The sequence below is a fragment of the Humulus lupulus genome, chromosome 3 (genome assembly GCF_963169125.1).
Source record: "Humulus lupulus chromosome 3, drHumLupu1.1, whole genome shotgun sequence".
Lineage (NCBI taxonomy): Eukaryota > Viridiplantae > Streptophyta > Magnoliopsida > Rosales > Cannabaceae > Humulus > Humulus lupulus.
In genome coordinates, this window is record NC_084795.1 from 30,517,735 (window position 1) to 30,534,146 (window position 16,412).

Genomic DNA, 16,412 nt, shown 5'->3' on the forward strand with positions numbered 1-16,412 from the left:
AGTAGCGCTACTCTATTCCTTCAGAATCCCGTTTTGAGTGTTTTTAAGGGTTTTTGGCTCGGGGTTTCAATCCTTAAGGCCTGGGATCGAATCTACTCACCGTGTGGGTACGTTTCGAGGTCCCGAGAGTGGGGTTTAGGTCAAGACCCTTTCATTGTTGATTTTCATTAATGGAGGTTATAATTGGTTATGATTAGGTAACCGCTAAGGAATCAAAAGGTCAATCGTTCTGAGGGGTCATTCTTGTTCTATTTCTCGCTCGAACCAGAGGTAAGAAAACTGCACCCTATATGTATAGCATGCATGGCTATCGTTGAGGTATGTTGAGTGTTTAAATGTGGACATGGATTGCATATTAAATTCTAGCAGATGTTGTTTACTTGTGTATGGTACTGACTATTCAGAATCAGCATTGGTCGCGTATTACTTACCTAAGAGTCAGAAATGGCATAAGCGTCCTGAACGCAAGGCCGATAAAAGATTAGATCTAATCGATATCAGTGTTGAATGAAGCTCGGAGCATTAATGCTGGACCGACCCTAAGTTCGATGAAAACTATAAGCGCTTGACTAGTCTAGGACTAGTTACTCAGAGCCAGGGCCTAAAGCCTAGGTGACTACTAATCACGTGGCTAGGGAGTAGAATCCCATGGTTCACCACAACAATTTTGCTATATGTTACTGTAAAATATTACATAAATGAAGAAGCGTTATTAATGGGCAAATGAAAAAAAAAGGAGAATTAATTATTTTTTAACAAGTCCTGTATGTGTTAGGCGCCAAATAAAAAAGAAATAAGGCGCCATATGAAACTTGGTCTAATCCGAGAAGAAAAGAAAAAAAGTGAACAACCACAGAAATTTCTTTAATCCCTCATATGCTCTCATTGAATCCCTAAACCTAAACTACCCAAACCAGCTCCCTAAATCAGTGTCGCCTCCTCTTCCTCTCTCTCTCACTTAGTTTCCTCAGCCCTCTCTCTCTCATGCGAGTCGCTGAAACACACCATGACTGTGCCAGCCTCCCCGTCATTCTTTCTCTCTGATATCTCTCCCGCTGGACCTCTGTTTTTCTGTGAGGTATTTTGTTTTTTTTAGCATTTAGATTTCAATTAATATCATATAATCAATGTATATATATATATATATATATATGTTCAATTTATTTCAGTCGAATGCCGTTTCAATAGATACCAATTTCTCAGCCTAGAGAGAGAGAGAGCGAGAGAGGGAGTCGCACACAGAGATGGCGGGTCAGATTGTTAAAGCGAGGAGGGAAAAGCTGGAGGCATGCATGACATGCCCTCTTTGTAATAAGCTCTTGAGCGAAGCTACTACCATCTCTCTCTGCCTCCACACGAGTATGTTCCTTCTCTCGACTCTTTCTCTCGTCAATTCTTCTTTTCTCTCAAGTTTTTTGATGATTTTTGTGATCTGGGTTTGCTTTGTTTTTGCATTTTGTGTGTCTAGGTTCTTCATGTTTTTGTGATTTTTTTTATCTGGGTTTTCTGCTATTATGGAATTCGTTTCCAATTTCTCGTCGAATCGTTGTGTTATTGATTTGCATTGCACGACTTGTTTGTTAATTTCAATTCCGTATGTGTAATTTTTCTTCTTTGCGTTTTGAGTTGCTCCTTTTCTGTTTTGGTGTGTGATTGATCTAATATGGAAATTTTAACGAGGTGAATGAGTCTTAATTGCTGTTCATGTACTTATTAGTGATAGTATTTTTTTACTCCGAATTATTCATTAGTGTTTTTATTCTTTTCTGTTCTGTATGTCTGATCTATTTAGTCTCTATTGATCTTGCTCCTCTTAGTATAGTATATTTATTTATATGATAGATGTTTTTGATCTGAATGTGTTACTCTCATGTTACTCGACGTTATGGTGAATATCTGGCCATTTAACTTGCAAGACTGAAGCTTTTTTAGTTGTTGCGTTATGAGCTTAGGCCCTCCCACCAAGAAATTTAATGCAGTTTTGCAATGAAGTTTTTATTAAAAGAAATCCAACTATAGACATATCTTCATTTTTCTTTCTCGCATTTTTTAATATCTAATGTCCATAGTAAACGAAGCTAAATTCGTGGTATCGATTAGGCTTACAACAAGTATGATTTCCCTCCTACAGTATTGGTAATTAAGTCATCTATATTTAGGCAAGCGAATATTGAAGGCACAAATTGACCTATGCGGGTCCTCTAAGAAAAAAATTACACTTTTGATACATGGACTCGTTAGATTTTACTTCTTTTCCATTTTTGTGAAGGTAGAAAATTATTGTTTGGACAACTTACATTAATTTTGTTTCTGTGCTGCCAGCTTGGAGTATTTGAAATGTCACAATTAGGAATGCAAGCAGTTTTAAATCCCAGTGAGATGTTTTTAAGTGAGGAGTATTCAGGCTCATATGTTTTCGAGGTGGTTGTTGCAGTTACTATGGATGGATCTCAAAGATTTCTTGTAGAGATTCAGGTAGCTTTTCTATAGTTTGATGACATTATTTTTCCATGTTGGAGATTCTGATTTACATTTTGAAATGACAATGTCTAACTGGGAGCTTTTTTCATTTTCATTTATATTTTATATTCTCCCGCTTCCTTTGTAATCAGACAGTGATGAAGTTATTACACCTGAAAATTTTACCCTTTATTTATTTTCCCTGTTTAAATAAAGAAATACAACAATAATAATTTCCACTTGTGAAAGTGAATTTATGTCTTGTCTGTTAAGAGTGCTGCTGGGGAACTTCTTAAAGAGAAATAAGATACTCGTTCTTGCTAGAAAAACAGAAGCAAGCACTCTCAGAGTGGTAACGGAAGTTAGCTGATAACTTAGGCTCCATTTGGTTGGGGATAATGGAATGCAATCAAGAGAGGCCATCGTTCGACCACAACAACCCGTGCAACTGGAGTCTTCCTCTCTTCTCCAGTGACTAGTTTATTTCTTATTACTAGGCACAAAAAAATCTTGAAAACAACACCTCAGGCGCACTACATATTCCCCAGGTATGGAGCTCATCCCTTTCTCATATATGTTCATATCTCATGCCAGATTTGGAGATTTCGGGTGTTGTTTATATATGTGAAATGAGATTCTTCAAGTAAGAGTTGGGATAGTTACTCATCATTTAATATTAAGTTTTTTGTTTAGAATTCCGAAAATTGGCTTTGGCCTCTTTCTCATGTAATACAATCATTGCTCAAGGAAGTTATATCAATAGTTTCATAGAGAGAAAATTAGAATCAACAAAAGTATATTACCTGTTTATATTACAGTCATATTTTTTCTCTTCAAAAACAGAAAATTGACATTCTTTTGCAAAATTTTCAAACCAAATATTAATATATAGCTTAGCCTCTTAAGCTATATAGTTTTAGGCATTTCCACCATGTATAACAGCCTAGTTGACAATACATAACTCAAGTTATTCCCACTTGGCAGATGTTGAATATTTCGGTGCCATTAATCACACCAGAAGGTTCTATATGATTACAATTTTTCATAGCCAAAAAAGCTTAACCATGGAATAATAATATGGGTTGAATTTTCACATCTTAAACTGAAACAAGTGGTCCTTTTGATCAATATTATTTTAGCTTTGGTATGCTCTAGTAAACTTCATCTGAAATAAGTGTTTGTTTGATGAGAAAATGAGATTTTGTCATTGTTATCTAATGGATATGTTACTAGATTCTGAAGCATGTATTAATGTTGTCACAGTAACCCATTAACCTTTTTGTTGTATGAGATATTAGCTAACTTCCTATTTTTTTAGTGTATACATTATATATATAATAATAATAATACTTGGGTTATAATCGGGTTTATGATTTTTTTTTTCCTAATTCAAATTCTGTTTTTACTTGGTGTATATTATGAGTTGTGTATAATTTTGATTGTATATTGATGGCAAAAGGACTAGCTAGTGATGGGTGGCATTCTCAGCTGTAGTAGTGGACAAAATGTTCCATCCATTGGAAAGTCCAAGAAATCCTCAATGCCTTATGGATAGGTCAAAAATTTGAATGTTGGAGGTAAGAAAGCTGAAACGACTCGGAGTTGTATTGAAAATGCTTCTATTACTTGTATAAATAAATTAATGGTTGAATGGAGAGCTCCATGTGAGTGTTTATTGGTTGGATCATGGTGCTCTCAAATGTTAAGCTGTCAATTCTTATCTAATTTAACATTTGTTACAGCTTCAACCAGGCATTTTAGTATTACAGATGCTCATTTTATTGTTTTATATATAATGCTCAGAGATTTTCTTCCATTTATAATGCACTCATTTGCTTTGCTTTTTCATTTCTGTTGTAGACTTGATTTTGCTCCCATAACTGATTCTGCTTCAAATCATGGCCTAATCCCAACAATTCTCTATGGGTGAGCAATTTTGACAGAGTAAGAATCTTGCAACTCTGACCAAGCTATGATTTGTTAACCAACCTCACTCTGTTACAGTTTGAATTTGTACTTTTATTTATAAGTAACAAATGTGCTGGGTCTTGGAAATTATGCCACTGATGATGATGATGATGATGATGATGATGATCAAATTCATATCTCTAGCTTGCCAAATTCTAGGAATAAAAAGCTTCAGCATTCAAATTTTGAAAAATCTTCAGAAGACAAGCATGATGTTGGTGCAAATGGCAGTTTGGCAGCCCTTGTTGCAGAAAGGTGCACACAAGACGCAACATGTCATGCTCCCCGTCACCTGGCAAGTCTAGAAGTAGAAGAAGGTATTTTTGTGAGAGTTTGTAGTTTTAAAAACAAAATTTGATAGTGATAAGAAGGTTGCGACTTAATCTCCTTATAAGGAGGTTGTGAGTATTAGTAGACTCTGTCTTTTGTTAGCTTCAAGATGATTTAGAGTGATAACTCGAGCACTTTATCTTTTCTTATTTATTTATTTTATATGATTGATTATATCTGTGCATATAGACTGTATCTTTCCCTCTTCTTACTATATATCTCTAACTCAATTGTTAATACTTATTGATTTCGTGCATTGATTGCAGTCATGTTGCACCATGTTTAATGGTATACTTAAGCTTAATTGAGTTGGCACATGTAAATTAAACCCTTTAGAATCTAAATAAATAAACATTACTATATATAATGTAAATGTTATAAAACTAATACTAATAAAAAATGAGATTTATTTTGTATAAAAGTGTTTAAAAAAATGAGATTTATTTTTACTGGTGTATTTTGGTGTCATAGTGGCTGAAAGTATTGTGATTGGATTAATGAAAAAATATGACAGTGGTTGAATTAGTATTTTGACTTGATACTGGATTGAACATTGGTATTTTTATTATCTTCCTATGGCAGAATTAGTGCCTTGATTATCTTGTTTAGATTAATCTTTTCGGTACTGTAAAATAAGAAAAATTGAATTTCCTTTTTTGTTTTCAAGTGTCTTTAGTTTTGCATTTTCTTGTAATTTTCATGTCTCTGTGAAGCAAGTACCCCATCCTTCTCCCTCTCTATGTAGTTTTCAGTAAAGGGATTTCTTAACTTTTTTTTGTGTCCAGACTGACTCTATTTTCTCATTCTCATAATTCATTAGAGTAAAACTAACCCTCCAAAAAGTTGAAGTATTAATTATTTAAATTTTGTTGTAGTTAAGCAAATGGACTCACAACAAAGACAAGTGCACAAAGGATGATGAATTGAAGAATGGAGCAAGTTTCATGCATGGTTTATTTTTGTGTATCTTGTAATGTTTCTGTTTTTCAATTTTGAAGTAAAAAATGTTCAAGATTATAAAACTTTATTATGTTATGCTTTCAAACTTAAGTTAGAACTAAGATCTCATGAAGTAGACACATTCATGGTTTGAATTAGTTATTGTTTAATGTAATACTTATGGCTTATCAATCTATTGAGAATTACATTTTATGATTAATTTTAATTTTTTTTTTTATCAAAATACAATAATGAAAATCTTTTAATTAAAAAAAACCTTACAAGTATACTTATTAAAATAAAATTTAAAATATATTATCCATGCTAAAGTAACAAAATTTTATTACTAGACTTTTAATATGTTATGATTTAGAAACATATTATAAGCGTAACAAATCGTTATGATTTATATAATATAACAAACTAAAAATGCTATCAAAATAATCAAATGTAACGGTTGAAAAGTGTTATGCAAAAAGTATAAGATTAAATGTCAAATTTATAACCAAATACTCTAACTAAATGTTATTATTTAAATATTATAGCAACTCAAAATGTGTTATTGAATAGTTTAAGATAACATCGAACATAACATTCAAATACTGTTATAGAAAAGACAGGACTTTTAATAACAGGGGCTATGTTAGCGTTTCAGAAGTGTTATCAATACTCCCGGTTAGCAGTTTTTAAGTGTTATGAATACTATTTTTTCTTGTAGTGGTTATGACTCTATGGTCATGTGATAGGTTATATTGGTAACTAGTTCATCGAGCACCTATCTTGATAAGCTAGTGAAATGATCACTTATCTGTAAAGCCCAGGTGACCCTATCGTCACATGGCTAAAGGGAACGGAACCCACCTTAGTGACTTTTCAACGGTCACTCCTTTATTTATGGACAGAGAGTCCTGAATGATTATTATGATCATTGTTGATATTATATTCATGCAATATTGTGTTTTCTTGCTGGGCTTTGGCTCATGGGTGCTATGTGGTTCAGGTAAAGGCAAAGAAAAGCTCACCCAGCCTTGAGTGGAGAGCTTAGGTGGTGCTGTGTACATATGCGGTTGTTTTTTACCACCACAGCCAAGGAGTTCTCAGATGAACTAGGGGGTTTACCCTATTTTTTCCGCTTAGGTCGGCGGGTTGTAAATTTAAACAGTAATGACCATTTTGAGTTGTAAATAACTTGTAAACGTTTTTATGGGCCCATGAACAGTTTTATGTTTTAAATAAAATATATCCTTCCCTTTTGATTGGTTTTCCACCTTAACCTATTAATAATGCCTAGAAGCACGTTTTTAACCAAAGAACTCGGGTAGCGAGTTAAATTCACAGTTCATCATTCACCGTAACTGTTCTGGGGTAACTAGGGCATTACAACTTGGTATTAGAGCGTGCCAAGGTTAGGGTTCTTGTAGACTAGCTGGGCATGTACACTCACCACTGAAGACAAGCTTGACTCATGGTTTGGTAACTATTTATGTAGTTATATGTATAACTGCTTAAATATAGTATAAATGCTTTACTTGTATACATGAGACACCATGTTAAACTTGTGCCCTGAATATTATGTCCTCAGCAACCGTGTGCTAAAGAGTACTGAAATTGCTGGAACATACTTATTAGTATTGTTGATTGTGAAACCTCTTATTAGTAATGCTATAATCATGTATCGAATTGTATATTTGTATGACTGTGGAATATGTTGATTATCTGCTTGTTCTTGGACCGTAAGGCGGCAAGAGGTTTAGTTGTTACTACCTGATTGGTCGTATTGACTATTGTTTCAGCAAGGTATCAGTGATAAGAATGAATCTAGGGCAGACAGATGCATCAACTAGCTAGAGTGATCAAGGCCAGGATAATAATAATAATCAGGGTCAAGAGAATGACCAAGGATAGATTCCACAGCCAGCTCCTGCAAACTGGCAGCAGTTATTTAACGATCTGCAGGGTACAAATTTGAGACAGGGAGAAGACCTTCGTCTCCTGAGACAACAGCAAGCTCCTACAATAGCTAATGTATCAGAGGCACCTCCTATGTCGGTGCTAGCAGCTGGGCAGCTGCCTAAGGTTGGTAATCAATGGGAGCCTATCTATGAAAGGTTCAGGAAGCAGCAACCTCCAGTTTTTGAAGGCATTGTAGTTCCTGCCAAGGCAGAGCAATGGATGAGTATGATGACCATCATCCCGGATTTCATGAGGGTGACTGGTAATGAGAGGGTGGCTTGTGCCACTTATAGGTTTCGGGAGGATGCCCGAATTTGGTGGGAGGTTATTACCCAGACCAGAAATGTTAATGCCCTAAGTTGGGAAGAGTTTCAGACTCTATTTAATGAGAAATATTATAATAATGCCATCAGGGCGGCAAAAGCTGAGGAATTTATCAGGCTACTTTAGGGAGGTTTATCAGTCACTGAGTATGCCTTAAAGTTTGATCGTTTGCCAAAGTTTGCCATGGAGCTGGTACCCACTGATGGGACCAGGAGGGAGAGATTTCTCCAGGGGCTACAGCCCAGATTAGTCCTTGATGTTCGAATTACCACTGTGGCTGGGGTTACTACCTATGCACAGGTGGTTGAGAAGGCACTCACAGCTGAGAGTGCAGAGAACAAGATCTGGCGAGACAGTGCAGCCAGAAAGGAGTTTAGGAGGACATGTCCTCCATTTGTGGGTTCTTGTAGGGGTGTAGGCCCCATTGATCAGAAGAGGAAGGTTCCTGATACCTTCCCAGTTCCAGGTCCTGATAGGCGGCCCCGTGGTGTTTCAATGGGTCTTCTAGGTGGTAATGAAGCCTGGAAGTCTTACCCTGAATGTCCTAGATGCAAGAGGCATCATTTGGGAGAGTGTAGGGCAAGGGCTTTATTCTCTTGTGGAGTAGTGGGTCATCTTAAGAAGGATTTACCTAAGGCCAGAAAAGAAGAACCCAGGAAAGCGAACAGCTTGGCCCCAACTCGAGTGTTCGCATTGACACAAGCATAAGCTGAGGCTTCTCCCTCAGTAGTTACAGGTCAGCTTCTTAGTGTTGGAACCCCTTATAATGTTTTGATTGATTTTGGTGCTACACATTCTTTTGTTGCTAGTAGTATTATTGATAGAATGTGTAGATCCTGTGATTTTTATGCTGTGGGGTTTGGAACTTTGTTACCCACTGGGGAGTTAGTGGTATCCAGGAGATGGGTCAGAACTTTTCCAATTACAGTGGAGGGAAGAGAGTTATCAGTGGATTTGATAGAGTTAGTTATGACTAACTTCGACATGATATTGGGTATGGATTGGTTGGCAAAGTATGGGGAAACTATTGATTGCAGAAGGAAGATGGTCACCTTTGAGCCTGAAGGTGAGGATCCTTTTGTGTTTGTTGGTACTGTGCATGGACCTCGCATACCTATGATTTATGTTTCGAGGGCTAGGGATCTATTGCAAGGAGGTTGTATTGGATTCTTAGCCAGTGTGGTTTATACCACTCAGGTCGTTCTAGTGAGACCAGAGGAGACCAGACTTGTTTGTGAATTTCTGGATGTGTTTCTATAAGATTTGTCAGGGTTTCCACCGCACAGAGAAATAGAGCTCGTGATAGAATTGGCACCAGGGACGAAGCCATTGTCCAGAGCACCTTACAAAATTACCCCAGCTGAGTTAAAGGAATTAAAGGTACAGTTGCAAGAGCTGTTAGATTGGGGTTTTATTAGACCTAGTTTCTTACCTTGGGGTGCGCCAGTTCTGTTTGTAAAGAAGAAGGATGGTTCTATGAGGATGTGTATTGATTATAGAGAACTGAACAATCTGACAATTAAGAATAAGTATCCTTTGCCAAGGATAGATGATCTGTTTGATCAGTTGCAAGGTAAGACGGTATTCTCAAAGATCGACCTTCGTTCTGGTTATCATCAGTTGAGGGTCAAGGAGGGAGATATACCAAAGACTGCTTTTCGAACCAGGTATGGGCATTATGAGTTCTTAGTCATGTCTTTTGGATTGACTAATGCCCCTGCTGCTTTTATGGATATGATGAACAGAGTGTTCATGGATTATCTAGACCTGTTTGTGATCATCTTCATCGATGATATCCTGGTATATTCTTAGTCTAAGTGAGAGCATGAGCAACATATGAGGTTGGTTCTACATAGACTGAGGGAACACAGATTATTTGCAAAATTTAAGAAATGTGAATTTTGGTTATCTCAGGTGTCCTTTCTTGGGCACAGTGTCAGTAAGGAGGGGATTAAAGTAAATTCAGCGAAGATTGAGGCGGTCAGAGATTGGCCAAGGCCAAAGAATGCTTCTGAGGTTAGAATTTTCCTTGGATTGGCAGGTTATTATAGGCGTTTCGTGGAAGGGTTCTCAAAGATTGCTACTTCGTTGACTGAGCTGACACGCAAGAATCAGAAATTTGTGTGGTCAGATAAATGTGAGAACAACTTCCAGGAACTGAAGCAGAGATTGATTACAGCTCCAATTCTAATTCTTCCAACAGATCAGGAGAAGTTTGTGATTTATTGCGATGCTTCTCATCAGGATTTGGGTTGTGTTCTGATGCAGTCAGAGAAGGTAATTGCTTATGCCTCTCGTCAGTTGAAGGAGTATGAAAAGAGATATCCCACTCATGATTTGGAGTTGGCGGCTGTGGTCTTTACTTTAAAGATATGGAGGCATTATCTTTATGGAGAGAAGTGTGAGATCTATACAGACCACAAGAGTCTGAAATACTTCTTCACCCAGAAAGATTTGAATATGAGACAAAGGCGTTGGCTGGAATTATTAAAAGATTATGACTGTGAGATTCTGTATCATCCAGGAAAAGCCAACGTGGCAGCTGATGCTTTAAGCCGGAAGGGTCCGAGGCAGATTTATGGTATAAGGTTGATAGCCAGAGAGTTAGCTGATGACATGACCAGAGCTGGTATAGAGTTACTGGTGGGCCAGTTGGCTAATATTACACTACAATCTACACTGTTGGAGAGAATCAAGGAGGGTCAGTTGAGTGATCCACAGCTGATCAAGATTAGAGAGGATGTTTTGGCTAGAGCATCCAGAGATTATACAGTGTCTGATATGGATTTTTTGAGATACAAGGGGCAGATATGTGTTCCGTTAGACACTGCTTTAAGGCGAGAGATTCTGGATGAATCTCATATTACACCTTACTCTTTGCATCCAGCCACCATGAAGATGTATCAGGATGTGAGATCGTTGTATTGGTGGCCGGGGATGAAGAGAGACGTAGTAGAGTATGTGGCTAAGTGCTTGACATGTCAACATGTCAAGGCTGAGCATCAGAGGCCAGCAGGGTGACTGCAACCTCTGGATATCCCAGAGTGGAAGTGGGAGGACATCACGATGGATTTCGTGGGGGGTTACCCAGGACTGTTGGTCAGCATGATTCTATTTGGGTGATAGTGGATCGCTACACCAAGTCAGCTCACTTCTTGCCAGTATGGACTACTTATACACTTGATCAGTATGCAAATCTCTGTGTGAGGGAGATCGTGCGCCTCCATGGAGCGTCGAGATCGATCATGTCAGATCAGGACTCCACTTTTACTTCCAAGTTCTGGGGGAGTTTACAGAAGGCCATGGGAACGCAATTGAAGTTCAGTACTGCTTATCATCCTCAGACAGATGGTCAATCTGAGAGGATGATCTAGATATTGGAAGACATGCTGCGGGCATGTGTGCTGGACTTTGATGGATCTTGGAGTAAGTATCTACCTTTGATAGAGTTCTCCTACAACAACAGTTATCAGTCTACCATTGGAGTTACACCTTATGAGATGTTGTATGGTAGGAAGTGTAGGTCTCCCATTCATTGGGATGAGATAGGTGAAAGGAGAAACTTAGGTCCTGAGGCAGTTCAGAGGACCAATGAGGCCATTGAGAAGATTAGAGCTCGGATGCTCGCCTCTCAGAATAGACAGAAGAGCTATGCAGATCCCAAGCGCAGGAATGTGGAGTTCCAAGTGGGAGACTATGTCTTCCTTAAAGTCTCGCCATGGAAAGGAGTGAGAAGGTTTGGGAAGAAGGGCAAGCTGAGCTCTAGATTTGTAAGTCCATTTAAGATCATGGAGAGAGTTGGTTAAGTGGCTTAAAGGTTGGCCTTGCCACCAGCGTTGTCAGCCGTGCATAATGTGTTTCATGTTTCAGCTCTTCGAAGGTATGTATCTGATGTGGCTCATATCTTGAGCTATGAAGATCTAGAGCTTGAGGCAGATCTCTCCTTTGAGGAGCAGCCAGTCCAGATACTTGACAGAAAGGATAAGGTCCTTTGAGGAACAGTAAGGTCGAGGAAGCGACCAGGAGCTGGAATCAGATATGTTGGGTCAGTATCCCGAGTTGTTCAGGTAAATTTTGAGGAGGAAATTTCAGTAAGGAGGGGATAGTTATAATGCCCTGAAATCCCTAAAGCGGTTTAATGGTTGGATTGGAAGGCCGGGATGGTCATAATTGTTTAATTATGCCATTAAATGATTATATGCATGTCTATGTGAATTATATTATAATGTGATGTTAAATGCATGCATGTGAGTCCACATTTCATTACCGGGGTGTTTTGGTAATTTGGCCCGTTGAGGGCGTAATTGTTTATTTGAATGCATATCGGTGATATATTTTTGAGACCGCATTATAATTTGGATGTGTTCGAGCTATTCGGCATGAGACGATCTTTGAATATAAATTAGTGGTTTAGTCATAACAGGTTTAAGCTCGGGGCTCGGGGTGAGTCTCGGGGTGATTTTAACAATTAGAGCGTTAACTATGATTAACGAAGTAGGTGGAAAATGTCAATTTTTCCCTTGGGAGCCTTTAGAAATCCTTATTTGACCTAGGGGTATTTTGGTCTTTCCACCCCTAGGATAGTATTAAGCCACTGAAGGTTGTAGAAGGAAGGGGAAAACAAAGTTATGAAAAGCCTTCTCCCGTACCTATTTTCTCTCATTCTCTTTTTGGATTTTTGAGCCTAATTTGAGGAATCAAGCTTGGGAAGTAAGTCTTGAGAGCTTATGAGTGTGTTCCATAATTGAAGAGCATCATAATCTGAGCTTGACGTAAGTTTCTAGCCATTAAAATTCCTGGTTTGCTCAGTTTTAGCTTTGGTTTTCAGTTGAGATTTTTAGGTTGGATGATTGGTTTTGTTGGGAGTTTTTGGTTAGGGTTCTTGTGGTTGCAATGCTAGGGGCTTGTGGGGATGGTTTTTGGGTTCACTTGGCACCACAAATGAGGTTTGGAAGCATTGGAATCGAGTTGGAATTGAAGGAGTCGAAGGAAGAGGTTTCAGGTGTAGCGCTACAGTGCCCACAATGGGGCGCTATAGCACTACCCAGGGGAGGCTTGGACGGTTTGAGGTTCTGAGAATAGCGCTGGGGCGCTAGTGAGTAGCGCTACTCTGTTTCTTCAGAATCATGTTTTGAGTGTTTTTAAGGGTTTTTGGCTCGGGATCGAATCTACTCACCGTGTGGGTACGTTTCAAGGTCCCGAGAGTGGGGTTTAGGTCAAGACCCTTTCATTGTTGATTTTCATTAATGGAGGTTATAATTGGTTATGATTAGGTAACTGCTAAGGAATCAAAATGTCGATCGTTCTCAGGGGTCGTTCTTGTTCTATTTCTCGCTCGAACCAGAGGTAAGAAAACTGCACCCTATATATATAACACGCATGGCTATCATTGAGGCATGTTGAGTGTTTAAATGTGGACATGGATTGCATATTAAATGCTAGCAGATGTTTTTTACTTGTGTTTGGTACTGACTATTCAGAATCGACATTGGTCGCGTATTACTGACTTAAGAGTCAGAAACGGCATAAGCGTCCTGAACGCAGGGCCGATAAAAGATTAGATCTAATCGATATCAGTGTTGAATGACACTAGGAACATTAATGCTGGACCAACCTTAAGGTCGATGAAAACTATAAACGCTTGACTAGTCTAGGACTAGTTACTCAGAGCCAGGGCCTAAAGCCTAGGTGACTTCTTGTCACGTGGCTAGGGAGCGGAATCCCATGGTTATGACTCTATGGTCATGTGATAGGTTATATTGGTAACTACTTCATCGGGCACCTATCTTGATAAGCTAGTGAAAGGATCACTTATCTGTAAAGCCCAGGTGACCCTATCGTCACATGGCTAAAGGGAACGGAACCCACCTTAGTGACTTTTCAACTGTCACTCCTTTATTTTTGGACTAAGAGTCCTGAATGATTATTATGATTATTGTTGATATTATATTCATGCAATATTGTGTTTTCTTGCTGGGCTTTGGCTCATGGGTGCTATGTGGTGCAGGTAAAGGGAAAGAAAAGCTCACCCAGCCTTGAGTGGAGAGCTTAGGTGGTGCTGTGTACATATGCGGTTGTTTTTTACCACCACAGCCAAGGAGTTCTCAGATGAACTAGGGGGTTTACCCTATTTTTTCCGCTTAGGTTGGCGGGTTGTAAATTTAAACAGTAATGACCATTTTGAGTTGTAAATAACTTGTAAACGTTTTTATGGGCCCATGAACAGTTTTATGTTTTAAATAAAATATATCCTTCCCTTTTGATTGGTTTTCCACCTTAACCTATTAATAATGCCTAGAAGCACGTTTTTAACCAAAGAACTCGGGCAGCGAGTTAAATTCACGGTTCATCGTTTATCGTTTATCGTTCACCGTAACTGTTCTAGGGTAACCAAGGCGTTATAGTATGTATATGTGTGTGAGGTGTATATATATATGTTATATGTGTTATAAATTTTTTTTGTTTTACTAACTTTGTTTTCTTTTTTTGGAGAAAATAAATAGGAGTAAATTTTGGAGCTTTTTCATTTAGAATGTTTTCTTGTAAATCCTTTTATTAATTGATATGTGTCTCTTATTTCTTGTATTATTATTATTATTATTATTATTATTAGAGGAGTTTGAATTTCCTAAATATTCATTCATATTGAAGTAGGTTCTGAGATACATATTGTGCGATGCGATGATATCAGAAGGTTATGAACTTGTATGTATTAGTGAAGTAGATTCTGTGAAATATTTGTGTGCTGTGGAGATATAAGGAAGAAACTTATTGTGTGTTGTTTTAATTATTTACAGATGGCTAGGTGATTAGTATAGGGGAGATGCTTCCCAATTTTTTGTAGAATTATAGGGTCAGGGCCAGGATAAGGTCTTATATAGGGTCAGGGGTCGGATAGAGTCTTTATAGGGTCGGGATAGGGTCTTTATAGGGTCGGAGGTCGGGATAGGGTCTTTATAGGGTCGGGGGTTGGGATAGGGTCTTTATAGTGTCAGGATAGGGTCGGGGGTCGAGATAGGGTCTTTGTAGGGTCGAGGGCCGGGATATGGTCTCTATAGGTTCAGGGATCGAGATAAGGTTTTTATAGGGTCTGGTGTCTTTATAGGGTCGGGATAGGGTTTTCATAGGGTTGGGATAAGATCTTTATAATGTCGAGATAGAGTCAGAGGTCGGGAAAGGGTCTTTATAGGGTCGGGGGTCGGGATAGGGTCTTTATAGGGTCATGATAAGGTCGGGGTCGGGATAGGGTCTCTATAGGGTCGGGGGTCAGGATATGGTCTTTATAGGGACGGAGGTCTTTATAGGGTCAAGATAGGGTTTTCATAGGGTCAGGGGTCGGAATATGGTCTTTATAGGGTCGTGTTGGGATAGGGTCTTTATAGGGTTGGGATAGGGTTCATAGAGTCGGGATAGGAAAAAAATTGTTATTATTTCTAATAACAAAAAAATATATTATTATTTCTAATAACAAAAAGTCATAGACATAGACATAGTGGATGGCTTGGGGATAGTAATCTGAATCAATGTATTAATCTAGTATTCCTCATTTTTTCAAGATATCTGCTTACTCTCTCCAAGGGATCCACTAGGTCGGGATAGGAGTATTAGATATAATTTTGTTGAAAATTTTATTTTATTTCATTTTAACTTTTTTATAAAATTATTAAACATGCTCACCGACCAAGTCAACTAATTGACATAATTAATATTTTAAAATTTTATGTTCTTATATTTACAATAGATGGCGATTGATAAGAGTTGGACGAAATTGAGAAATCGTGCTAGTGATGCTTATTAGAATGGTCTCTAAAATTTCATGAATGTGGCGACACAACACAAAGATTATGACAGGAGAACAAGATGTCCATGCATCAGATGCATGAATCTTAGACTGCAAACTTTGGATGTTGTTTAGGCACATATATTCGATTAGGGTTTCCAATAGAGTTATGAATAGTGGATTTACCATGGGGAAGTCGAGGAAGATGTTTTTGATGAAGGGGTGGATTAGAATGAGCCCGTAGATGAGATGTGAAACGTCGTTGATGATTTCCTTTTACCAAACAATGCTAAAGAAGCTAACAGTGGAATGGGTCAGTACTATGACGAGTTATTCGACGATATTGAATCTGAGTTGTATCTAGGTTGAGATTGTATATCATCGCTTAACCTTTTAGCTAAGTTGATGCACTTGAAAGTGAGGGGAAATATATCGAACAACACATTTGATGAATTGTTGAAGTTATTAAAGTTTGCATTTTTGAAGGAAAAAAAATTCCAACATCCCACTACGAGGCTAAAAAAAACTAAGTAAATTAGGGTTGGGATACCAATCAATACATGTGTGTAGATATGATTACTGCTTGTTTTATAATGAGCATGCATCTAAAGATTCATGTCCGGTGTGCGGGAGTAGCAGGTGGATAAATTAGAAGAAT

General features: G+C 38.1%; 1 long non-coding RNA gene across 9 annotated transcripts; it reads left to right on the forward strand.

Annotated features, from left to right (window-relative positions):
* Window positions 1-798: 798 nt before the first annotated feature.
* LOC133822446 (uncharacterized) lies at window positions 799-5,819 on the forward strand. 9 transcript variants are annotated; one of them, XR_009887873.1, is made up of 7 exons: window positions 800-1,078; window positions 1,170-1,359; window positions 2,323-3,008; window positions 3,920-4,037; window positions 4,321-4,404; window positions 4,573-4,745; window positions 5,634-5,819. It is a non-coding gene; the product is annotated as an uncharacterized LOC133822446 (long non-coding RNA). The 9 variants fall into 9 exon arrangements; XR_009887876.1 differs by having other exon boundaries at window positions 4,588-4,745; XR_009887877.1 differs by having other exon boundaries at window positions 2,323-2,475; window positions 2,710-3,008; window positions 4,321-4,745.
* Window positions 5,820-16,412: the final 10,593 nt, after the last annotated feature.